Raw genomic sequence first — 27,391 nt, forward strand, 5'->3', positions numbered from 1 at the left:
CTCACTGAAAGAGGAGGACTCAAAATCATGTAAAGCAATAAATGGGTGATGTACATCATGTAACTAAATAATCAGGCGATGTATGTGCACACAGCAGACAACCAGCGTGTTGTAATCATGGCTTTTTTTGTAGCAGGAATTCCTTTGCATTTTAGGCCACACCCCCTGATGTAGCCGGTCCTCCAAAAGCTTACAAGTTTCTTCTTACAGGGCCTACTGTAAGCTCTTGGAGGATTGGCTTCATCAAGGGGGTGTCACCTAATATGCAAAGGAGTTCCTGCTATAAAAAAACAGCCCTGGATGTAATGACTATTATTTTTGTTTGTACGGATCCCAGCGTCATAGGAAGCTCAGGCAAGGTGGGTTTCAGTCTGTATCACAAATTGCTCAGCTCTTTGCTCACTGAGTTCAATCTTTTTTTTTTTTTGCAAAAAAAATAAATAAAAGGAAAAGGCAAGCCATGCAGGTTGTAGAAACATAAGACTCATTAAACTCGGAGTAGAGAATAGGTTCCTCTATTAGAATATTCCGAGAGAGGCATTATGTTAACAGAATGTAATATAAAAAGGGGAAATGCTGTGAAGCTGCCTCGGCATTAGAACTGACTCCATCAACCATGACTGTTTTGTGATGTGAAAAAAATTGGTTTGCATTTTTATCAGCTCGTTTTTATGCTATATTACCCCAATAGTATCTTTTATCACAAACATGCCTTATGGGGGGAAAAAATGCTCATTTGTAAACAAATTGGTAATCCTGTAATTGCTGCAACAACTAGAAAACCAGAGTGAGGCATGTGTTGGTAACAGCCCATTGGGATAATGTTTTATCAGCTATTTTCTCCATTATGTACAAACCATTTAATACAAAAGAAACATACCATGTTTTAGCCACAGGAGAGAGTACTCCAGGAACCATGTTGTACTCTGATTGACAGCCCTGCTGAATTGATGCTGGTTCATGGGAAGAAATAAGAATCGTCTCTATTAATAGGTTTACAAAATTTATACCTTGCCTCAGGGCTTTTTTTGTAGCAGGAACTCCTTTGCATATTAGGCCACACATCCTTGATGTAGCCAATCCTCCTGGAGCTTGCAGAGCTCTCAGTACAGGGCCTACTATAAGCTCCAGTACCAAAAAAGCCCTGCCCTGCCTTTTTTTTTTTTTAACCTTCTAGGGTTTCCAAGTCCCTCCCAAATTGCTAGCGCATCCAGTAAAACCATAGAGTTTTCCCCTCCCAAAACGCTAGAGTGTCTGGGAAAACCATAGAGTTTTCCCAGAAACACCTAGAGCAGCAGGCACCCGACATCACCAGCATGATGATGTCACTCGTGGGTGACATCATTGCGTGAAAACAGTCCCCCCGCCAGAGACCACGGGGGACTTGGCAACCCTATCTGATCAAGTGTAGTCAGTCCCTGTAAGAAAGCCTGCATTTGTGTTTTCCTGAAGTTTTATGTTTCTAAAGAACAATTTCTAATTTTCATAATTCAAGTTGCTTTGGGGCGGGGGGGGGGGGAATCTATTTTTTAAAATGCCTACTTCTGAAAAAAAAGTATTCAGTGGATTAGAAGATGCTTCTTGTATAGATTTGCAAAACTAAAACAGTTGGATTCTCATCGGTCGGAAGGGCTCACGCTTCCACCCTCAAAAGCAAAGATGAGTCTTAAACCCAAGTGTAGCAACTGGTTGCATTTGGAAGCTGGCATGCACTAACCTGATTGCTCTCATAGCTGTAGGCAGACTGTGGAGGAGAGTGAGAGGCAGCTCAATGTTTGTCGTGACAAGGCAACCCACTATCAGCTGAGAGACTGTGTGTTCATAAAGTTTCTTGGCAAACTTCACTGTCAGCAGGGAAAGTAGCACACTTTGGACTTCTTCCCGCAAAGATATACTTAGGAGTTTAGAAAACTACCTGTATGAAGCTGTAGTGTTCTCCTATAACTCAGGGCCAGCCTACCAATTTATATTTATTTTAAAATGCTTGTACCCCATTGTTCCACCCCAGGGAGCCAGTTTGGTGTAGTGGTTAAGTGTGTGGACTCTTATTTGGGAGAACCAGGTTTGATTCCCCACTCCTCCACTTGCAGCTGCTGGAATGGGCTTGAGTCATCCATAACTCTCACAGAGATGTCCTTGAAAGGGCAGCATCTATGAGAGCTCTCTCACCCCACCTACCTCACAGGGTGCCTGTTGTGGGGGAGGAAGCTAAAGGAGGTTGTGAGCCACTCAGATTCAGAGTGAAGGGTGGGGTATAAATCCAATACCATCATCATCATCATGCTGCCAGAGGTGTGGCCTAATATGCAAATTAGTTCCTGCTGGGCTTTTTCTACCCAAAAAAGCCCTAGGTAGATGAAATGGGAAAGGAACTGGAAAGGTATCAGTTTAGTTCAAAAAGGAGACCCGTGTTCTGCCTTTTTATGAATTTTTTTTCACTGCTCAGATTCCTGACTTTCTCTAGTTGCTTTATGGCAGCATCGCAGCAGTTTGCGGCAGTATGAGTTGCTGGGGTTGCCCACCTCCAGGTGGTAGCCAGAGATCTCCTGGAATTACAACTGATCTCCAGGCATTAAAAATCAGTTCCCCTGAAGAAAATGGATAAAGTTTAAGTTTATTAAATTTATACCATGCCCCCACCGAGGCAGGCTCAGGGCGACTTACAACATTAGTCATAACAACAATAAAAGACTAACACATTGGTACCTAAAATCAGTTAATTAATAAAACATTTAAAAACATGCTTTGGAGGGCGGGCTTTATGATATACCCCATTGAAGCCCCACCCCTTCTCAAATCCCACCCTCCTGAGGCTCCACCCCCAAAATATCTAGGTATTTCCCAAGATGGAACTGGCAGTCCTGCTTTCAACGTTTCAGGTGACAAAACCCTCCAGGAATGCCACGATGCTAGTCCCCAAATCAAACTGGACACCGTTAAGTGTGTGTTTTGATTTGGCTGGGGTCTTGCAGATAATTTCCTAGGCTAATAAATATTTTATAACCAAGTGCAGAAGTGCCCATTGTTGTGCCATTCACAGCATCATTGTTTGCTTTTCCATTAATGGAGATCGCACATTGATTGGTTTGATGACTGTTTTGGAGACGCGTCCGTTATTTCCCCATCTTCCCCTTCGGTCTGTAACAATATAAAAAGTTATTAACTTTTGTCAAGCGGGAGAAAAGCAGACATGCTAGGAAAGATAAGAGGCCTTAAAAGGTCACGAGGGTGCGTGGGTCAATAGAAACTCCCTGATTAAAATCCAATCCGTGGGCTTGAATGACAGGAAGCCTTCCTATGGGTCTGAAATATCTGAGAGCTGTGTAATTTTTTAACACCTCCTTTGGTTCGTAAGCCTCTTACAAAAGCAACGGTTTCCCAGGAGATCATTAGCTTCCTGTGTACCTAAGTGAAATAAGCTACAGTTAAGCTATGATAAATATATTTCATTTCCCCCAAAGGACGGCCAGCTGAAGGGGCTTAAAGTTCAAGTGGCTGCTAAGCAAATAAGTAATCATAAGTTTATTTCTCTGCTTTGCCCTGTACAGCCTCTTCAAGAGCCCTTAAGAGATTGGGTACCGGAGTGTTCTTTGCTATTTCGCTTCCTGTCGGAGCAATGCTTAGGACAACTGGTAGAGTTGCCAACCTTCAGGTGGAAACTGGAGGTTCCCTGGAATTACACCTGATCTCCAGATTCCAGGGATCATTTTGTAGAAAAAGAGGTGCCGGGGCTCATTAGCACAACCCATTTGCATATGCCACACACCCCCGACATCTCCAGAAGGTGTACTAAATTATATCAGCTCAGCATCTACCTTAAAATACTTCTTGAATTATAATTGTCATCATAAAATCTTACTTCCATCCAATACTCTCTCTAAGCTGTGGAGTCTTGTGAGCAAAAATTCTACTTTGTGAGCTGCTGGCATTAAAGTTAGCAGTTGGCATTGAAATGAGCTATTACATAAATATTAATTTGCTATGCGGCCATTTTTCCTGAGCTAAGACAAAAATGTGTGAGCTGGAGGCTAAAAAACTGAGCTACCTCACATTAATTCATCTTAGGGGGAACACTGTTCCCATCCTAATTTTAAAATTACTTCCTCCTATGTGGCCACAGTCACCATCTGCAAGTAGGGTTGCCGAGTCCCCCACAGCCTCCGGCAAGTGATGTCATCGTGCCGGCGATGTTGCGCACCAGTTGCTCTAGGAGCTTTCAGGAAAACTCCATGGTTTTCCTGGATGCTCTAGCAATTTGGGAGGGAAAACTCTATGGCGCAATGTGGGCCCAGCAGGTTGGGAATTTGGCAGCTTGTAACCCTACATTCAAGTGGCTGCCCTATGCTAAACGTTGCCTAAACTGGGCCTAAATTTTGCAAGAGGCTGCCTGGGCTTGGTAGAAAACAGCAAGCGATAGCTCTGATGCACAACGCAAGCTACATCTGCTAAGGCTTTACACTATGTTCTAAAATAACAGAAATCCAATTCACAGAGCTTGCCGGTGTGCTATTTTTTATTTTGTCCCCTTGTCTGATGTTTCTGAAGTTGTTCCTGTTCCCCAAAATGTATGATTTTAGCAGTAGTTAGCAGTGGGTAATAGGAATCAAGAGGAGTGCGATTTTTAACACATTCAGAATGGTTTCATTTCCCCCCCTCCATCTGATAATATTAATTTAACAAGGGAGGGAGGGGGGAATACAAGGAAGGGGGGGGGAAAGTATGTGGATTTAGAAAAAAAAAATTCTCTCCCACAAACCTTCTGGAATTCAGACACTGTGTGGGACTGAGACTGTGAGGCTGTGCAGTATGTTCACCATCTCTTGCAGCACTGTTTCATCTAAGGGGGGGATGTGAAAATTAAAATTTAATGATACTTCTTTCATCTAAACATCCTGTTCCAAACATTTAGCTGAGGCCTGTTGGGAGGCGATATTTATTTAATTTAAATTGGACTCCGACTTTGCTTAGGGTGACAGCGATAGAAAACGAAATGCGCTTGCTAATTTGTTGGTGGGATGTGTTGTGTTTTCATAATGATAACGTAAGAGTACAACAAGGTCTGAAATGTAGGGTTGCCAGGTTCCCGCCCCCCTTGCCACCAGCAGGGGATGGGGGGGGGGAGGTAAGGGTTGCCAACAGGGGTGGAATTCTAGCAGGAACTACTTTGCATATTAGGCCACACACCCCTGATGTAGCCAATCCTCCAAGACTTTACAAGGCTCTTTTTTGTAAGCTTTTGGAGGATTGGCTACATCAGAGGTGTGTGGTCTAATATGCAAAGGCAGGGCTTCTTTTGTAGAAAAAGCCTAGCAGGAACTCATTTGCATATTAGGCCACACCCTCTGATGTCGTCATTGTTTCACACAGGTCTTTTTGCAGAAGCCCATCAAGAGCTCATTTGCATATCAGGCCACACCCACTGACTACAAACCAGCTGGAACTGCGTTCCTGTATGTTCCTGTACGTTCAAAAAAAAAAAAAAAAGCCCTGTGCAAAGGAGCTCCTGCCAGAATTCCACCCCTGCCAGTAGCTCACAAAGTAGAATTTTGCTCACAAGACTGCAGCTTAGAGGGAACATTGCTCCCAGGGAACTGATCTCTGTAGCCTGGAGATGGGCTGCAATTCTGGGGGATTCCCAAGTCCCACCTGGAGGCTGGCATCCCTAATTACAATCATAAATACACATACACCCACACAGATTCAGGGGGACATTCAGTGAGTTACATACAGTGAGATAAATGCTGGATTTACTTCTCTATAGTACAATTTTAAAAAAACGCACAAGAAGGGGGTGGCACTCTCAGCTGCTTTCACTCTGGATTCATAAATAGATCTGGCATCACTTGAATGAGATGCATAGCAGATTTACAGACTCGAGCAACAGACTCATGCACAAAACAGGAGGTAGGCTGTGGAAATCCGGTGCTCTTGTTGTATAAGAAACAATTACCAAAAAAAGCCACCAATAACCAACACTTTTCCCTGAGCCATTTTTAGAAACCGATTTGAAACATACACAAATCACTACTTTTAGGTATTGCCAGAGAGAGAGAGAAGATATAGGCATTCCCCCAACCAATGTTCCCTCTAAGCTGCAGAGTCTTGTGAGCAAAAATTCTACTTTGTGAGCTACTGGTATTAAAGTTGTGAGCTACTGGCACTAAAGTTGTGGGCTACTGCATAAATCATTGTGCTGGGGCCATTTTTCCTGAGCTAAGACAAAAATGTGTGAGCCGGAGGCTACAAATCTGTGAGCTAGCTCACGCTAACTCAGCTTAGAGGGAACACTGCCCCCAACCCTCTCTTACTCTCCCCTTTCTCTTTTTAGGTGAATTTATATAAAGAAAATACAAATGCCCCCTCCTTCCCAATCATTAATTAACTACTTTCTGATATGGGGTGGTGGTGGTGCAGTATTGAACCTATTTGTAATGGTTCTAACACTGACAATAGGGGAAAAGTCCAAATTTTGCCAAGGATATTATTACCAAGGCTAGTAAAATCCTAAAAATTATGATTGCATTCTATATAAAACGGGTGAAAGAGAAAGCATCAAAGGAGGTTAGCTTAAACATGCAAACCATTCCGTATTATGAATGCAGGGCTTTTTCTGTAGCAAGAACTCCTTTGCATATTAGGCCACACCCCCTAATGCAGCCAGTCCTCCAAGAGCTTACAGGGCTCTTAGTACAGGGCTCACTGTAAGCTGTAAGAATTGTGGAAACGCCATTCTCAAAAAATTGTTTAAAAGTTCATGAGGGGCACCCTTTTGAGAGTTTTTGCCCCTCCAAGCACCAAGAATACAGAGCATCACTGCCTCAGACAGAGTTCCAACAGTATGTTGTGGCTAAGAGCCACTGATGGACCTCTGCTCCATATGTTTATCCAATCCCCTCTTGAAGCTGGCTACGCTGGCAGCCGCTGCCACCTTCCATGTGTTAATCACCCTTTAGATGAAGAAGTACATCCTTTTATCAGTTCTAATCCGACTGCTCAGCAATTTCATTTCTAAATCTAAACTGGCAGAACCAGCGCCAAACAATTTTATTGCTGCCAGATATATTTAATGTAATTTGAATTATGTATTTTAACTTAATCAACTGGTTTTTATGTTTAATTTCTTTTAATTGTTAAATTTAAAGTTTTATCTATTTATGTTAATTGTGTGAAATGTTGTTAGCCGCCCTGAGCCGCCTAGGCGGGGAGGGCGGGATATAAATAAAATCTATTATTATTATTATTATTATTCATTGAATGTCCATGAGTTCTCATATTGTGAGAAAGCGAGAAGAGTACTTATTTCTCCACCTTCTCTGTCTCGTGCATAATCTTGTAAACCTCTATCATTACACCCCTCAGTTGATGTTTCTCCAAGCTAAAGAGCCCCAACCTCTTTAACCTTTCTTCATAGGGAAAATGTTCCAACCCTTTAATCATTCTAGGTGCCCTTTTCTGGACTTTTTCCAATGCTATAATATCTTTCATGAGGTGCAGTGACCAGAATTGTATACAGTATTCCAAATGAGGCAACACCATTGCATTATGATACTGACTGATTTGTTTTCAATTTCCTTCCTAATAATTCCCAGAATAGAATTGGCCTTTTTTATTGCAGTCACACACTGTCTCAACATTTTCAGTGAGTTATCTACCACGACCCCAAGATCTCTCTCTTGGTCTCTGCCAGTTCACAACCCTTCAACTTGTATTTATAGTTTGGATTTTTGGCCCCAATATGCATTACTTTGCACTTGGTCATGTTGATCCTCATTTGCCATGTTGACGCCCACGCGCCCAGTCTCAACAGATCCCTTTGGAGTGCCTCTCAATCCTCTCTGGTTCATACTACCCTGAACAATTTAGTGTTATCCACAAACATGGCCACTTCACTGCTTACTCCCAACTCCAAATCATTAATGAACAAGTTAAAAAGCATCCGATCCAGTATTGAGCCCTACCGTACCCCACTGCTTACCACCATCCACTGTGAAAATTGCCCATTTATACTCACTCTCTATTTCCTATTAATTAGCCAGTTTTTGATCCATAAGAGGACTTGTCCTTTTACCCCATGACTCTCAAACTTACTGAGGAGCCTTTGATGAGAAACTTCAAAAGCTTTCTGGAAGTCAAGGTAAACAACATCTATTGGTCCCCTTTGTCCACATGTTTGTTCACCTCCTCAAAGAACTCTTAACAGGTTAGTGAGACAAGATCTTCCCTTACAGAACCCATGCTGAGTCTTCCTCAATAACTTTGGTTCATCAATGTGCTTACTAATTCTCTCTTTAATAATGGTTTTCACCAACTTCAATACCACCTGGTATTGAAGTAAGACGGACTGGCCTGTAATTTCCTGGATCTCCTCTGGAACTCTTTTTAAAGATGGTGGTGACATTTGCTACCTTCCAGTCCTCAGGAATGGAGGTAGATTTCAATGAAAGATTACATGGCGAAGTGAGGAATCGAATCTGGGTTTCCCACTCTGATGTGTATGAGAGTGACTTACAGGCATAGGCTACTGGAAGTCAGATCTATCTAGCCTGTACCATTTGCTACAAACAGTAGTAATAGAAGAAGAAGACTGCAGATTTATACCCTGCCCTTCTCTCTGAATCAGAGACTCAGAGCGGCTTACAATCTCCTATACCTTCTCCCCCCACAACAGATACCTTGTGAGGTAGGCGGGACAGATGGCTCTCACATCAGCTGCCCTTTCAAGGAAACTCCTGTGATAGCTATGGCTGACCCAAGGCCATTTCAGCAGTTGCAAGTGGAGGAGTGGGGAATCAAACCTGGTTCTCCCAGATAAGAGTCTGCACACTTAACACTACACCAAACTGGTTCTTTCAGTGGCTGTACTGGCTATCCAAGGCCTTAGGTTTGTCTCAGGGATCTTTTTAACCAGGAGGTTCCTTGTTATGCTCTGTTTCATCCATGCACCCAGCTGTTTGTGCAAATCCATAGTCTGGGTCAGGAAGAAAGAAACCTGTAGAATCTGGAAGCTATGGCTGAACTTGCATGCACCAGTTTCCAAGTTAATTTTGAAAATCCTCCACACTGAACAGGAAGGCAAGCATAACACTGAGCAGGCAAAACCCAAAGAACTTTACCTGGGAAAGCTGCTCCCTCTGTAGCTGTAGCCCAGGTGGGCTGGACTCAAGATTTGGGGCTTGCAGCACAAGGATCATTCTAACAGTAAGAAGCTGTGGGAAGCACAGTAAAGCGACAGAAGAACAGCATCTCTCCTCATGCCAACCTACTTTCCCCCTGATTTAATTAGCATGAATCAGCAGATGGAAGAAACGAAGCAGTTTCTAGATGTGTGGGAATAACCAAGCAACAGACCCGTTCAGCCTCATGTGTTGATCTTGATAGGCTGAAAACCCACCCTTTCCAAGGTGGTTTTTTCAGGGAACAGCAAAGTCACATTGAGTCACATCAGAGGTCTCCAACAGGTGGTAGGTGAGCTACATGTAGCTTGCTGGATGCTGCGTGCATCCCCTAGATTAGAAGATTCAGGAGAACCTCATGAAAAGATCTGCTCAAGGTCTCCACCCCCAAATAAAAGCTTTTATTTCATAGGATTTTTTGTTCTGTACCGTTTAACTCGGTGGTGTCAAACTCATTTGTTATGAGGGCCAGATCTGACATAATTGAGACCTTGTTGGGCGAGGTCATGTGTGTCATAAAATGTAATGTCAGGCAGAAAACGCAAAGATTTTTAAAAAAAACACCTTAAAATGTTTAAAAGATTAGCACTCTTGCGATATTTTGTTTATTTCTGATAACTGACATCTCTTTCTCTGAATTATTGCTCTGGAGACATTGTCTACGCTGTAGCAATCTTGAGTATATTGTTCACATGTTGTTTAGGTGTGTGTCTGTAAGTTGCAAACCTACTTTTGATTTATTGACATTCATTACAGAAATCTCATGGTCAATGCTTTGAACCTAAGTCTCAGGGGGAAACTTGAAATGGCTGGGCATTGCAAGCTTTTGCACATCAGTTGCTTCATGTGCTGGTCAGTCAGTGGGGAAAATAGAGGCTTTGCTCTGTAGCTCCTGTGCGATTGAGCAAGCCCGGCAAAGCAAGCTGTGATACAGAAGGGAGCAAGAGAGAGAGGGAGAGGGAAGTAGATGACAGTGAGTTGCTCGCGGGCCTGATAGGAGCCCTCTGGGGGTCTGTTGTGGCCTCTGGGCTGCACACATGTTTTGACACCCCTGGTTTAACTGATAGCTTCATTTCTGGTGCTCTTCCAAGGCATTGTTTTTTTTTCCCTAGGGTAAAACAAAACTTGGTAACATCAATACATGAATCTGCCTTATACTGAATCAGACTCTTGGTCTATCCAGGTCAATATTGTCTACTTAGTCTGGCAAGATTTCCCCTCTGTTTTTATTTCTGCTTTGTGACTGAGCTGCCCTAGTTGTCTGTGTTCTTCTTTTCTTCTTCTGACAGAATCTCTCCTAAGAACATAAGGGAAGCCCTGTTTGGATCAGGCCAATGGCCCATCCAGCCCTCTCTCAGTCCTCAGCGTGCAGCTGTCTCCAGACCTGCTGGGCTTCTGGTCGCTACCTGAAAGCATATGGGAGGCACCAGGAAAGATGTTGGCAGGTGACAGGATGCCCATGGGTGCCGTGCTGGGAAGCCCTGATGTAGAATAAAATATAATGAGAAAGTTGGGGGAAGGTCCCATAAAGAGGTCCCATAAAGAGATCCCATAAAGTTTGTCTGGGGGGTTAACATAAGAACGTAAGAGAAGCCATGTTGGATCAGGCCAGTGGCCCATCCAGTCCACACAATGGCCAATAAAACCAGGCACCATCAGGAGATCCATCAGTGGGGCCAGGACACTAGAAGCCCTTCCACTGTGCCCCCCCCCCTTCCAAGCACCAAGAATACAGAGCATCACTGCCCCAGGCAGAGAGTTCCAGAGGGTTGTGCTTAGTTCGTCAGTTCTGCTGATATAGGGAGTGCAGTTTTTTAATCATATTGCTATGAACTACTGTGAAGCTTTTTTGGGAAAAAGCAGCACAAAGAGAAGTGTTAATTTTTAAAAAAAAAAATATGGGCAATTTAAAGCGTTTTTCATATACCATATGCAAATGGACAGACCCCCCCAATGAGATGGTAATCTTAGGCCGTGTAGAAGAATGTATCTATTTTTAAAATTTGAAAGGTAGAGATGTGAATTGAGGTTTGTGCCCTGGAAAGCTATTGGTTCGTGAGACAGAAGCCAAGGATTGATCTGCATAATGATTAAATAAAATAATAAGCCCTTCTCGCCTAGGAATCCATTCTTGTAAACTTTCCAGTGCTATGAAAGGAGCCAGACTCTTTTCCCTATATTGGTTTCATGAAATAGGCACTTAAATTACGACATAATCCTGGAATTTATCCTTAAAGATAGGCCATTTCTGTTTGTGATTTATCACCCTGCGAAGAAGCTGTGTGGTCCTTCAGGGCATGAAGTTTCATTTCAGGAATTGTACCATTTCACTTGTTGCTATCTAAATTAAATGGTTAGAGATCTTTGTAAGAGCGCCAAGTGAGATTTTGGGCCGCATCCAAGTTGCTCAGTTATAGTCTCTGTCGTGTGTAGATGATTTCTCTTTTTCTCTATGGGTGAATTATTTTCAGAATCTAGTAGACTTAAAGGAGGTTCTGTTAGAGGTTATAGGGTAGCTGGCCTGAAGGCTGGGCCTGGACAGCTCCTAGGAGCATCAAAGTCCCTAGCCTCCCCAAATCCCACTGTCCACAGGCTCCACACCCAGATCTTTAGGAATTTCTCAGCCCTGGTTTGGCAGCCCTAATTGTGGAAAACCACACGAGGAAATAGGCTTGCCAATCCCCTGGTCCCAGCAGGGGCTCTCCCACTTTTCCAGGCTCCTTCCCACCCCCAATCAGCTGGCCAGTGGGGGGAAGCTCTGCCCCCACAGCTACCGTGTGCCTTCAGAATGCTAGGAGAAAGCTTGCAAAGGCTTCCTTTTTGGATGGTGTGTCTGTGTCTTTAAGGCTGAATGGGGGCGGGGTGAGCAGGCAGAACGTGACTGCTCCCAGTAGCTTTGAAAGCAGCCCAGACCCTCTGTTTGTTGTACAAGCTTTTCAGAGGTTGTTTGCATACTAAAGGGTAAACTTGAACCTTTGGTTTCCCTGTGTTATTGGAAGTTCGTGAACTCGTGAGTAAATTGCCCCAGTGAGACCACATGAGTGTGGGATTGCAAACTTTTATTTTTGCTTGTGTGTGTATGTTTGTGTGTGTGTGTGTGTGTGTGTGAGAGAGAGATGATTTTAGCAGGTGCGTTCATGAAGCTCTTGTTGAACGGTACCACACGAGGCACACTGTGTTCCATTGGCTGGATGGCATCGTTTTCAGACTGGGTGCCATGTGACGGTCGTGGGACAGTGCATGGGAAACCTTTAGAAGGGAGGCGAAGTATGCTAACAGATTGTCCCTAGCAAATTTCCAAAGCGGAAATAAAAAATATGCAAACTGCTGAAAGCTGCTTCTAACAGAAGTGCAGTAAATAATCATTAGTTGTGATTGAAACCAAATGTCACGAGACCTTAATCATTCTTATTTATATGCGCTGTGAAATAGTAGTGCCTCATATACACAATACGGCAGTGTCATATTGGGTGTATTTGACAATGTAATTATAAGTATAAACATTGACATGCCCTAATCCTTTAAACCTTTGTATCTCCATGGAGTTGTGCTCCTCATTTCTGTGCCAGAGACTGGAAAACAAGGAAAGTGAGTGTTGTTCTTCTGAAGAAGAGGAGGAGGAGACTGGATTTCTATCCTACCCTTCCCTTGAAGTCTCAGAGCAGCTTACAATCGCCTTCCCTTCCTCTCCCCACTACAGATTGATCCAGGTGGGCAGCCGTGTTGCTCTGAAGCAGCAGAACAAAGCAGAGTCCAGTCGCACCTTTAAGACCAACAAAGTTTTATTCATAGATCCAGGTGGGCAGCCGTGTTGCTCTGAAGCCGTTGAACAAAGCAGGAGTCGAGCAGCATATGCTAAAGCCACTCTCAGTGAGTATAGCTATACATCCACAGTATTTCAATGTATTTCTCTTTTATAATAGTGTATCAGAATAACGTTTTGTATTGACATACTCAAATAAGGGATATTGGCTATTTATCTCATTACATATACTCAACCCATTTTCATTTTATGTATTCTTGTTTTCTAATGGCAGACTGGAATGATGTTTATAATGTATAGATTGATGCTGATAAGTAGATTGGGTGGACTACAACTAGGATATACATGTCCTTTTGTGATTTACCTAGATTTGCAGAAACACCATTTGGCAGGGAATTTTATTACCTTTTATGGCTCTCCAGACCAAATGGCCAAGCCACACTGTTTTATGTGACCATGTGATCAGTTAGTTTGCCCTCTTAATCAACAAACTGCTTATTTTCCAGCCACAATACCTGATCCCCTCGTCTGATGAAGTGTGCTTAGAGAGCACACGAAAGCTTACATTCTAAAAAAAACTTGGTTGGTCTTAAAGGTGCCACTTGACTCCTGCTTTGTTCAAAAGTTTTATTCAGAATGTCAGCTTTCGTGTGCTCTAAGCACACTTCATCAGGCAGTAGGATGGAATGGCAAGCAGTCCTAAATATAGAGAAAGTGAGCAGTGAATCAGCAGGCAAAATTATGGAAATGCCCCTTAGCAGATTAAAAGAATCACAAGCCAGGGCCTAGCGACTGCCAGCCTGTGTCCATTGGGCTAAAAAAACAAAAACAGACACCCTATGAGGTAAGCAGGGCTGAGAGTTCTCTCTCTGAGAGAAAATGGCTCTTGGGAGGACAGCCCTGAGAAAACTGTGGCTTGCCCCTTGTCACCCAGCTGGCTTCATGTGGAAGAAAAGGAGGAAGAGATTGGATTTATACCTGCCCTTCACCTGGAGTCTCAGAGCAGTTTACAATCTCCCTCCCTTCCCCTCCCCACAACAGAACAAAATGGAAGAGATGATAACTATGTAAGCCACTTGGGATCCCCATTGGGGGGGAAGATGGAGTATAAGGAAGTAAATAAATACATATTACACAGTGGCTAAGAGACCACAGTGGAAATCAAGTGTACATCAGATCTCACCTCTGCCATGCATTCATTAGGTCGCTTAGGAAAGCTACCTCAGTGCCATCCTTTTCATCTGCAGTACGGGCATGACAATATTATTATTATATTATGCAAAGCCTTTTTTGTTAAAAAAAAAGTCCAGCAGGAACTCATTTGCATATTAGGCCACACCCCCAGACACAAAGAAGAGGAAGATTATATTGGATTTATATCCTGCCCTATATCCTGAATCTCAGAGCGGTCACAGTCTCCTTTACCTTTCCCCCTGTGAAGTAGGTGGGGCTGAGAGAGCTCTTGCAGCAGCTGCCCTTTCAAGGACAATTACTATGAGAGCTATGGCTGACCCAAGGCCATTCCAGCAACTACAAGTGTCCGTGCACTTAACCACTACACTAAACTGGCTCTCTTAACCACTACACCAAGCCAGGCAGAACTGTGTTCCTGTGCATTCCTACTAAAAAAAGCCCTGATATTTTAATATTTGCTATAATAATATTGACTTCCCTGACAAGGTTGCTGTATGGCAGTAAACTTCACTGAAAGTGATGCCTTTCATTTCTCAGTTGAACTTATCTGAAACTGGGGTGTAAGACTGAAGCACAGATTTCAGTGTTTTTTCCCCATCTTAATTTAAATGTGTTTAGGATGAAGGTGTGGATTTTAATCTGTTGAGAAAACTTAATATTTCTAACACCTCAAATGTGAAGGCAATACTTTGCACATGAATGCTTAACAATTAAAACCAACCATTTTCCTTCAGCATGAACAGCATGGGACAGTTCAGACTCCCAACAGCCCCTGTGCCATGATTTTGGGAAGTGTTATGGGGCCCCACTGGAATATCACAGGAGTGGGATTTTAGGAGTCTTTTTTCCCCTCCGCTTTGACACAGTTGTACAAATTGCTGGTGTTGCAAAAAGTTGCAGATCTGATGCATAAAACTGTCACTTCCAAGCAATCTAGTAGGATGGCATCAAGCTAGTCCACCTCTGTCAGTTCCAGTTTAAACTGGAAGAGATATGGGATGCTCTAGCATTCCACAAAAGCTCTATGGTAAAACCATAGAGTTCTTGCCCAAATACTAGTGCTTCTCCAGTGACATGATGATGTCAGATTTGGGTGCATGGGGTGTGATGTCAGCATGTTTCCAGATACATAATTATGTCTCTGTGTGCCCCCCCCCCCCCATGTGTCTCACTTGTTGCCAGACAATCCTAAGGCAAGGTTGGCCAAACTTGCTTAATGTAAGAGCTATACAGAATAAACATCAGATGTCTGAGAACCGCAAGACAGACAGATAGACGGAAGGAAAATAGACTGAGGGAGGGAGAGGTGGAAATAAAGCAACTTTAACTTGAAATGCATTATCCGTGGCTACAGGCCTGGGGTTGCCAGGTCTGATGATCACGCCGGCAAGAGAGAGGCAGGGATTTACTGGGAGCGGGGATTAGAGTGCTACAGTGTCTTGCGAAAGTGACATCATCATGTTGGTGATGTCAAGGGGCGATGCTCTGCTTTTGGGGCAAAACTCTATGGTGAAATTGTCCTAAAGCCATAGAGTTTTGTCCAAAAAGCAGAGTGTCACTGTGCGATGTCACCAACAGGATGACATCACTTCTGCATTAGGTCAGCATGTTGCATTTGGAGGCAAGACTTCCATCCCCCACTGGCCAGCTGGGTGGTGGAAGGCACGAGCTTGAAAAACCAGATTTCCTTACCTCAACTGAGGAACAGCAACCTACCGTGGACTGAGGAAGGGGGGGAAAAAAAATCAGAAACAACCAAACTAGACTTGATACCAGGCCTCGGATTCAGTGGGAGCTCACAGGAGCACAGCTCCTAAACCTTTCTGAGAGTTCCACCTTCTCCTTCTGAGGGTTCCACTGCCTTGTCCATTGAATAGTAGGTGCAGCTGCATAACAATCCCTGGATGAGCTCCACCACCTATTTTTCTACAAAACGACCCCTGCTTGATACCATATCGGAGCCTGCTCTTGTGTCTTCTTCCACTTCTTCTTTAAAGGACCTTGTTTCTTCTAATGAAAGCTTCCCAACCAGAAATCCATAATGTATATGAGGTTGTATTGAAATGGCATTTTTTTAATTAAAGCACTTAGGTTATTAATGTTTTCAAAATTGGCTTCTGTCCCCGATACATTTAACTCATAGTATTTTTAATATACCTATTCAAAATTAATTATTGTTTTCTTCGCAGGGTGACGGGAGTTGCTTTATGAGGTATGAAGGGAAAGATATGAGGAAGGAGGGAAGGCACCGGTGGGAAGCAACACACTCTCCGGATGGCTGCGACTGTTTGAAGTACAGCCACTTATTTCTCCGTGTGTAAATCACGGCATTAGTTCAGGTACATAATGTAATTTGGAGCCCATGCACTCTAATGGGAGGAGCTGCCTTTTCAAAATGTGCAATTTTCAAAAGGTGAAATCACCATAAAAACACATTCCAACACAGCTCTCAAACCAGCTGATGCCTGGGGTAGTAAACACTAGTCAAGCAGTGGATAGGGTTGCTAGTTCTGTTGAGAATATGGAGCAGAAGTCCATCAGTGGCTATTAGCCACAGTTTATCCTTGAAATTCTCTGTCTGGGGCAGTGATGCTCTGTATTCTGGGTGCTTGGGAGAGGCAACAGTGTGAGGACTTCTAATGTCCTGGCCCCACTGGTGGACCTCCAGATGGCACTCGGTTTTTTTGGCCACTGTGTGACACAGAGTGTTGGACTGGATGGGCCATTGGCCAGATCCAACATGGCTTCTCTTATGTTCTTATGAGAAATACCTGGATATTTTGGGGGTGGAGCCTAAGGAGGGTGAGGTTTGGGGCATAATGTCATAGGATCCAATTTACAGAACAACCCACTCCTCCATGTGAACTGATCTTTGTTGTCTGGATATCAGCTGTAATCGTGGGAGATCTCTGAACACCAGAAGAAGAAGTGAAGAACAAAAAGAAGAAGAAAAGAAGAAGAAGTCTCAGAGAAGAGTCTCAGAGAAGTTTACAGTCTCTTTCCCTTTTTCTTCCCACAACAGGGACCCTATGAGGTAGATAGGGCTGAGAGAGCTCTGAGAGAACTGCTCTTGAGAGAACAGCTCTGAGAGAACTGTGACTGGCCCAAGGCCACTAAGCTGCTGCATGTGGAGGAGTGGGGAATCAAGCCGGTCCAAAAAGGCTCTGGCTCCTTGAAGTCAGCTGAATGGTCCTGGAATCATCAGTGAGTTGTTGTACGGGGGGTATGCCAAGAGAGGTGGTTCTGAATATATGTTGGTCCCAGACTGTGAAGCCTTTACAGATATGTCAGTCCCAGACCGTGAAGGACTTTAATGAAGATAACTGTAACTTATATGTGAATTTAAGTCTGACTCCTGTTTTTGTTGATGACCTTTGTGTGTGTGTGGGGGGGGACTCTCCTCCTAGTCTTTCTTTTAGGTAGTTTCAGTAGCATAAGACAATGACTTGGGATGAAATTGTTCTTTTTGTCTTCTGTAAAGAATTCTATTGTAGTAACAGGTAACTCAAAGAGAGCTTTTATTACAGGGTATGATCCGCTTCCTGCTGAAGCTAATGGGGAAGCCCCTGTTGATGATAATGGACCCAGGTTGTAATCACGGCAACCGCTGCAGCCAGTCTTAAAAATAGATCTGTTTTCCAACTGAGAAGTTCTGCTGAAAGTCGTCCCACTGTGAAATCTGAAATGTCACCCCATCGACGTGCTTTTATTCATGCCAGGAAACTCTGTTTTTATCTGACATTAGAAGAACCGGTCAAGGATTTTGGAAAGAGTGTCATTTTGGTGAAAGTTTTGAGAAACAGCAAAGGTAGATGAGTTTTTTTGTTGTTGTTTGTTTGCTTTTAAAAACACTATAATTGTTTTCAGGAGGCTTTATGTTTGGGAGTAAGCTTTTGGAATGCTTTACAAAAATAGTTCCAGTTTCTTCACAAGCGGAGCTCAAAAAATGCTGCCAACATCAAAAGAAAGTTAATTTCATTCTATTCAACTGCATAGGAGTTAACTGCATAACAGCTACTACAGTGAAGTGGTTAGAGTAGCCAGGGGTGGAATTCTAGCAGGAGCTCTTTTGCATATTAGGCCACACACCCCTGATGTAGCCAATCCTCCAAGAGCTTACAAGGTTCTTTTTTCTAAGCTCTTGGAGGATTGGCTATATCAGGGGTGTGTGGCCTAATATGCAAAGGAGCTCCTGCTAGAATGCCACCCGAGAGTAGCAGTCTCCAACACACAATGCCCACCAAAAGCTTTCCTGGAACCCATCAAGTGTTTTTGGGTGGGACCAGGGGGAGCTTCTGCTTAGCAAGACTTCTGATTGGCCATTGGAGATCTGATTGGCTGTGCACATTCAAATGATGTGAGAGCATGGATAGTGATTAAGAGCCTGTGTGGTATAGTGGTTAAGAGCAGCAGACCCCCATCTGGAGAAGTGGAGTTGATTCCCCACTCCTCCACATGAAGCCTGCAGGGTGACCTTGGGTCAGTCACGGTTCTCAGAGCTCCCTCAGCCCCACCTGCCTCACAAGGTGCCTGTTGCAGGGAGAGGAAGGGAAGGTGATTGTAAGCCACTTTGATATTGCCCCCCCAGTCGGAAAGAAGAGGCAGACACAATTGTTGGGTTTAAAACCGGGCCGCTTTATTAAAGTTAACAAGTATAACTGGCAGGGGGGGGAAAACCATACCAGACAAGCCCTGGGGTCAACACCTGGACCCCGCCTTGTCTAAAGGGCGAGCCACCCTGCCCCCAGCACAAACCCGCCGAAATCGGGTTGTAACTGAGCGGCCAGGCCTCCAGCCATCACCAACCGGGCTGGCATCGATCCCCATGGAAAGATCCACCCAGGTGAGGCTCCCTGTGATCTGCATCACCGTACTGAGCCGTTTAGCCCATCTACGGTTCCTGCAGACCACCGCACCGACGGTGCTAGGCCATAGGTGCTCCCCTGGGAAACCCTGTGGCCAAACCTCATCCAGCCTGCGACCAAACAAAAACTTAATCAAACCTAACCTACTAGGCAGTACAAGGTAGGCGAAAAACACCCCCACATAGGCCAATTGTGTGGGAGTGAAAAAATTCCTACCTGGCCCCAAAAGGCGACCGGCATACACCTGTACTGCCAAAAGGGGAGGGTGGGCGGGCAGAGAGCCGAAAACAAACTGCGTGGAGAGGCGGGAACCGGGGCTTATAAAGCCCCAGCTCCACGCCTCACTGAACACCCGTATGTCGGGTGATCGAGCTGCCCCTCCCTCCTTCCGGTGAGGCAACGACGGCCCCCAGCCTATGGCCAGCGAGCTGGCTCGGCTGGGAAAGGGCCGGACATTGCCCCCCCAGTCGGAAAGAAGAGGCAGACACAATTGTTGGGTTTAAAACCGGGCCGCTTTATTAAAGTTAACAAGTATAACTGGCAGGGGGGGGAAAACCATACCAGACAAGCCCTGGGGTCAACACCTGGACCCCGCCTTGTCTAAAGGGCGAGCCACCCTGCCCCCAGCACAAACCCGCCGAAATCGGGTTGTAACTGAGCGGCCAGGCCTCCAGCCATCACCAACCGGGCTGGCATCGATCCCCATGGAAAGATCCACCCAGGTGAGGCTCCCTGTGATCTGCATCACCGTACTGAGCCGTTTAGCCCATCTACGGTTCCTGCAGACCACCGCACCGACGGTGCTAGGCCATAGGTGCTCCCCTGGGAAACCCTGTGGCCAAACCTCATCCAGCCACCGCCAATGCCAAGCCTCTGCTTAGGCATTAGCGCCCCAACGGGTGGCCCAGAGCCAGCCGCACCCCCTGCCGAATTTCCTCCAAAAAGGCCCGGTTACCCAAGTCAGACAGATGCACCCCATCCGGCCGATACAGGTCCCCTTGGTTGACCCGTATGGCCGGATGAGGCAGAAAAATACCTAATCCATCCTCCATGGCCTTCTGAATGGCCCTATTGGCCTTACGTCTGGCCCGTTCAATTCCCCCTGGCGAGAAGGCATGCCTCCACACAATGCGCGGCAAAATTGCCGACCAAACCAATATAACCCCCGGCCACCTGCGCCGAATTTCGCGGAGGTCAGCCAGCGCCTGCTGGGAGAGGGCCTTCCCCCGCAGCAATCCCAAGTCGTTCCCTCCCAAGTGAACGACAAGAATGTGTGGAGGCAACGCCCTCCGTTCCCTGAATAACAGTGGCATGATCCCGGGCCAGCGCAGCCCCCGACGACCCAGCCATTCCACAGTGGCCCACGCACTGAGACCCAGCTGGGTGCCCACCGGAGAACGTCTGGCGAAATGGGCAGCCCAGAAAACCATGCTGTGCCCGCAGATGAGAACCCGCCTTCTCTCACCCCGAGCCACAGCACCTGAAAAAACAAACAACTGTCAGCATAACAAAACAACATGCAGTCAACCAACTCCCCCCACCTACCCACTAGGTGACCAGGGGGCGAACATAGGACTTATACGCCGCCGACCGCCATCGGCCAATATGCCGAATGGCAGAGGGTGTATAGCCCATAGAAGCGGCTGTGGAGGCCGCCCCGATCCGGAAGGAATGCGTCCCAAATTTGACGCCAGAAAGACCCAATCGGACTAGGGCCTTGCTTGTAACCGACCAGAACTGATATTTGGTAAGAGGGGAACCATCCTCATGTCTAAGGAACGGACCCTGGACCCCGCCCCTGAGCTGGGCGTAGTGGCGAACGGCCCTGACCGGACATAATTCCTGTAATGCACACCTGCCGATCGTGATGATGGTTCCCTTCTGCCTCTGATCAGTCTTGGACCGCCGAATTGTCAAAACCAGTTGACTATTGGTGATTTTTACGTCTCCGGATTGGAGCGCCCTCCCAGAAGTGTCGGCCTTTGACTGCACAACCAGCTCGCTTACGCGCAGGGCCCCAAAGAAGGCCAACAACGAGGCGGCATGGAACAATGCCGCCTCGAATGAGGAAGAGCAGACACTGGGCCAACCCCCAAATAGTCCACTAAGGACAGACGGCGAAATAGGCTGTCTGTCGTCTACCGGCCGGACCCGCTCACGTGCCCAACCCTCTAACATCTTCCTAATTCTAAAGTCCCCTGTGAACTCTGGGTATCCGCGAACCTTGCTGTCGAAGGCCAGTGCTGCCAACTGTCCCCTTATAGTTTTCAACCCCAAGCCTCTTTCCTTCTGATGCACGCAAAATTGCATAATGTGCTCCACAGGGGCAGGCCAACAATCCGGGAGTGCGAAAGCACTCCTAAACTCACCGAACTGAGCGGACGCTCTAGCATACGCCCTCCTCGTACTGGGGGCTAGTGCCAACTGAATGGCCCTACCGGCTTCCTTTTCCCAAGCCTCCAGAGCTCCGCGGGCATTTCCGCCGGGCATGGATCTGCCTCTGGGGCCAACTGCCGGAAACGCTCCATCTGTTGGCGAGACAGAGCATCCGCCACACCATTGCACACGCCCGGTACGTGCCTGGCCAGGAATAAAACATTCAACCGGAGGCAACGCAGGGTAAAAAACCTGACCAGATTCATAACCGCGACCGATTTGGACGTCAAGGAATTGATAACATGTACCACAGCCATGTTATCACACCAAAACAAAACTGAATGGTTGGCAAGCTGCTCACCCCAGAGGCAAACTGCCACCAAGATGGGGAAAAATTCCAGAAACGTGAGATCCCTACAGAGCCCACTATCCAACCATTCAGCGGGCCATTGCTCAGCGCACCAATGGCCCCTAAAGTACACCCCAAACCCACTAGCACCGGACGCATCAGAGGAGACCTGGAGCTCCGCTTCAATCTTCAGGTCTTCCCTCCAGAAAGAAACCCCGTTAAAGGATTCCAGAAACACCTCCCAAACCTCAAGGTCAGCTCTCATACCAGCAGTGACTCGGACCCTATGGTGAGGGAGGCGCAGCCTGCCCATAGCGTCGCACAAGCGTCGCAGGAAGGCCCTGCCGGGGGCCACCACTTTGCAGGCAAAATTGAGGTGGCCTACAACTTGTTGCAGTTCTAACAGGGAAACCTTCCGCTGTCCTCTCAAAGTGGCCAACCGGCCCTTAAGATCAGAAACCTTAACCTCCGGCAAACGCGATGTCTGCCGGTGAGTATCCAGTTCTATACCCAGAAAAGTGAGGACTGTGCTAGGGCCCTCGGTTTTTTCATGTGCCAATGGCACCCCAAGTTCGAGGGCTAACTCTTGGAATGAGCTTAACAACCTGGCGCATTGATCTGATCCCGCTGGACCTACGAAAAGGTAGTCGTCCAGGTAATGCGCCGTGTCGTTAACCCCAGTCCTGTGCCTGAGCGCCCATTCCAAAAAGGAACTGAATCGCTCGAACGCAGCACAAGAAATGGAGCAGCCCATCGGCAGTGCCCGGTCCATGTAAAATTTTCCTCCAAAGGAAAACCCCAACAGCTCAAAGTCCTCGGGGTGGACCGGCAAGAGGCGGAATGCAGACTTAATGTCGCATTTCGCTAACTCCGCCCCAACTCCACAGCCGCGAACTACTTTGACCGCTTGGTCAAAGGAAGTATAGCGCACTGTGCAAAGCTCCTCAGGTATAGCATCGTTTACCGATGCTCCCCTAGGATAGGACAAATGGTGAATAATCCTATACTCACCCACTGCCTTCTTGGGCACCACCCCCAACGGGGATACCCTCAAAGTAGGGACAGGCGGTGCGTCGAAGGGGCCAAGGACCCTGCCTTCAAGGCATTCCTTAGCTATTTTATCCCTGACCACATGCTCAAGCCCAACCACTGACCTTAGGTTGGGGGCTAAAAAGGGGGCCCTAGGCCCCCTGTATGGGATCCGGAAACCCAGAGTAAACCCCTCCAGTAAATATCTAGCATCCGCCCTGCACGGGTATGCCGCCAACAGTTTACTGAGAGCCGGCAGGCGGATGGGGCTGGGGCCCTTTTCCAGGTGGCTGCGGGCCACCGCCGCCACCACCGGGGCGCCTACCGCCCGCTCCAGGCTTTGATCTGCTGCAGGCGGACAGTGCGTGGGCTCCCCCGCAGAGCGGGCATTCATGGCGGAATTTGCAGGGTTTCCTAGGGCACACACCCTTGGATGCAAACTCCCAACACAACAACCGGGTTTGAACCGGCTGGCCCGCGGCAACGCGGGCACCTGTGGTAGTCTGCTGCTGTTGCGATTTGTGCACTAAATGGCCACTATCGGACCTATCCCCGGCATTTGGTTTTGCCGGGGCCATCAGCTGCAACCACAGCTGTTGGTTTATTTGGTCCCATGGCATGCCGGGATTAACAGCGGCCCTCATCCTAAAGGCTTCGTCGTACTGCAGCCATGCTGCACCGACGAAGTCCGTGTAAGCCCTATACACGATGTCCATATATTGAAAGAGGGCAGCCGCCCGAGCCGGCTGTGCCCTTGCGATGACACCGGCATAAATCAGAAATCCAGGCAACCAGTTTGCCCAAGCCCTGTCTACCTTCCTACGCTTTAGCTTCTCCTTCTCCCTATCGTCGAGCTCATCCTTACTCTTCTTCTCGAGCTCACGGAACAGTAGACTAAACACATCCACATACTCCCCGCGGAGAATTTTCTCCCGCGTGGCCGCCGTCAAGTGATCCCCCAAAGGTAGGGATGTGTCACCATAAGGGAGAGAGTGAAAGGGGATACTTGCATAGGGGTTCGGGGGATAAAACCACCCGCCCCCTTGAGCTGCTGGCCAAGCCCCCTGTAATTGAGCCCACTGCTGCCCACCCCATGGCAAAATGCCAGGTGTGGGCAGGGGGGCAGGGGCCGCAGGTGGCGCCACAGCGCCCACATGCTGACCCGTGGGAGACAAAACCGCATTGGAAAGCAAACTGGGTGTATGTAAACCCCAAGCACCTGGCTGAACCGGGGGCAGCTGCTCACTAGCTCCCATCAACCCGGGTCCCCACCCGCCCACACCTGTCCCCAGCGGTTGGGGGGGGCAGCTGAATGGGTCCCCAAGGCCAACCCTGAACCGGCAAAATAAGGGGCTTACCCCCGTCACTTGGTAAGACGCCCGAAACTCCAAGGGGCTGCGGTCCCCCGCTGCCAGATGAACCGTCCCCCGATGGCACGCCCGACGGGCCTTCTCCTGGGTCCTCCTCCTGGTCCGGCTCCAACGGCGTTTCAGGCTCAGCCGGCCCACCCTGAAAAGCAGACAGCCGTGCAAGCAGTTCTGATTCGAAGGTCAGCCGCGCCGACCGGCCGGTGGCACGGCGACGCCCTTCCCAAATGGGTGCACCCCTAGCCACACGCTCCTGTTCAAGGGCATCCAACTGACTCATAATAGCGCGGCGCACCTGCTCGCTCTGCCCCTGCTCCTCAGCTGGGGCTCCCTGTTGACCCCGCCCCCGGGGCGGGCGGGCGGGCTGCTTGCCCTTGGATTTGCCCTGCCCCTTTTTTGGTGCCATAGTGTGATGATGAACCGTGAATAGCAAATGCTGGTATTAACCCGCCACTAAAGGCTCCTTTCAGTCCAACCCCCTCTACTGATATGAGGAGATGAAGAGGTGGTCAATGGGGTAGGCCCCAGCCACCAAGCCCAGCCCAAACGCAGGCACCAACCCCTACAACTCACCACCAACACAGGGAGGAGGAGGGGGGGGGGTGCACTACAGAAAGCCAGCACCAGGAAGGTGAAGCAGTGAGCTAGAAACTATTCCACCTGGAGAATTAACGCAAGGGAGGGGGGGGGAGGAAGTCCACCGCCCCCACCAGCAGGACCAGAGGCAACCCAGGTAAACTAGGTGTCGATGGGGCCTAAGGACGCACAGGGGAAGGCAACCGTCGTCACTGGCCAGCCGCTTGCGCTACAGAGGAACCAGGGGCCGCTTCGCGCTGCCCTGAATGGGGCTAGCCCAAGAAAAGAAGGAATGCCCAACGATTGCCCGAGATTGGCCCGACCCCCAAGGGGCCCTGTAGGGAAGCGTCTGCGCCGCCCGTTCAGCCCAAGCCGCCCCCAAGCCCAAGTAATACAGCCTGGTCCGGACAGACGTCCTAGCCGCCGCAAGCGCGTCTCGCCGCGCGAAGCACAACGCCGCCAAACAGCTGATGTGCTGAGAAGCCAGCCGCGCCGCCGATTCAGCCGCCGCAAGCGCGCCTTGCCGCGCTCAAACCGCCGCCGCCGAACAGCTGATCCACCGGATGTGCCTCCTGCAAGCGCGCGGTCTCTAGCTGCCCAGGCCCCGACCCTGCTGCAGCTCGACCCACGTGGCTCTCCACAGAGAGCCGAAAACAAACTGCGTGGAGAGGCGGGAACCGGGGCTTATAAAGCCCCAGCTCCACGCCTCACTGAACACCCGTATGTCGGGTGATCGAGCTGCCCCTCCCTCCTTCCGGTGAGGCAACGACGGCCCCCAGCCTATGGCCAGCGAGCTGGCTCGGCTGGGAAAGGGCCGGACATTCCTTAGGGTAGAGAAAAGCAAGGTATAAAAACCAATTCTTCTTCTTCTAATATTGTTTGGGTGGCACCTGCCACCGCAGTGCTGGTTTTCTCTTTCTCACTGCCAGTATTTTTTTTAAATTACTCCTCTTGACCCTTGTCATGACTCAGGGGGCATTACCAATTGCTGCCACCACTCTGGGTTAAGGGTTCCCCTTGAGAAGGCCCAGAGTTCCCTCCCAAACCCTTCAGGCCTCCTGTAGCTTAGGCCAAATAATAGGCGTGAGGACCAGGCAGAGTAAACAACAACAAAAAGCTTTATTTTAAGGTCAGTGCAAGGTAGCAAAACAAGGTGCATAAAAGAGTAAAAGGGGTGAAGGGGAAAATAACTAAATGCCTTAATGTGTCTGAACTTACTGTCCCTAACTGTCTCAGTCAGACCTGGGCCTACCCACCCTACCTCACAGGGTGAGGGTCTCTCCCTGGCAGCAGCTTTTTACTCAGCTCTGCCTCCTAGGAAAAATAACAACTTCCTGGGCTTGACCTTTATATATTCTCTTTCCAGGCCCCACCCCTCTCTGGGCCTGTTTCCCTCCGAAACTCTCACTACCCAATCAGAGGTGCCGAGGGGATCCTGGGAGATGTAGGCTTTTCCCAGTAACTCCTAAGCAGTAACTCCTAACTTCCCTGGGGCCTGCAGGCCTCACTAGGCCCAGGATAATGACACCCCTGCATTTGGCCTTCTTTTGTGTGTGGCTCTGCCTCTCATGGCAGTAGGCTTCCCAATCCCCAGGTCCCAGCGGGGGATCCCCTGGTTTTACAGGTTTCCCCCCGCCCCCAGCCAGCTGGCCAGTGGGGGAAGCTCCAGCGCCACAGCCACCATGCTGCTGTAAATCTCCGGCAGGTTTAGAAACCTGCAAACAGGTCCGTTTCAAAATGTGTGTGTGTGTCTGTGTGCCTTTAAAGTTGAGCAGGAAGTACTTCATGGGAAGGGTCAGCAACACAGTCCCTTGGTTTGTTTTGCTTTTGTTTCAGAGGAACTAAGTGTGGGGGTGGGTGAGAGAGAGAGAGAGAGAAGCGTAGCTAGGGTTGCCAAGTCCAATCCCAGAAAGATCTGGGGACTTTGGAGGTGGAGCCAGGAGACACTGGGGTGGAGCTAGGGGGAGAGGGGGAAACGGCGCCGGGGAGCGTGGCGAGCCGCCCCGTCTCGGAGCGGCCGACGTCGCTGCGCAGCTGCCGTCTCTTCTCCACTCGACGTGGCTGCTCCTCCGAGATGGGCTCAGCCTGAACCCATCTCGGAGGAGCAGCCATGGCGAGCGGAGAAGAGGTGGCAGCGGCGCGGCGGCCTCGCCCGCTCCGCCTCTGGGGTGGAATCGGAGGGGGGGGGTTGGAGGCGGGCCGGGGGCGTGGCGAGCCGCGAGTCCGGGTCCTAGAAGGGCCCGGATTCACAGCTCGCCATGCTCCTGGCCTGCCTCCGCCCTTCCTTCTCTGGTTTTGCCTGCGCTGCTGCTGCCTCTTGGCTGCTCCTCCGAGATGGGCTCAGCCTGGGCCCATCTCAGAGGAGCAGCTGCGGTAGGTGGAGAGGGGGCGGCAGCGGTGCGGCGGCCTCGCCCACTCTGGGATGGGGCGGCTCGCCATGCTCCCCGGTGCCATTTCCTCCCTCCCCCCGCTTCCGTTTTTTTGGGAAGCGGGGGAAGAGGGTGGAAATTCTGGGGTCCCCCGCCAGGGCATGAGGGTTGGGAAGCCTAAGTGTAGCCCCTGTTCTTTTCAGATGTCGTTGTGGAGGAACCAACTGGTAAGTGTATGTGTGTGTGTGTGTGTGTGTGTGTGAAAGAGAGAGGGTTGCCAATCCCCAGGTTTGGAGGCCCTCCCCCCCGCCTTAGGGTCATCAGAAAGCA

The sequence above is a fragment of the Heteronotia binoei genome, chromosome 16 (genome assembly GCF_032191835.1).
Source record: "Heteronotia binoei isolate CCM8104 ecotype False Entrance Well chromosome 16, APGP_CSIRO_Hbin_v1, whole genome shotgun sequence".
NCBI classification, from domain to species: Eukaryota; Metazoa; Chordata; class Lepidosauria; order Squamata; family Gekkonidae; genus Heteronotia; species Heteronotia binoei.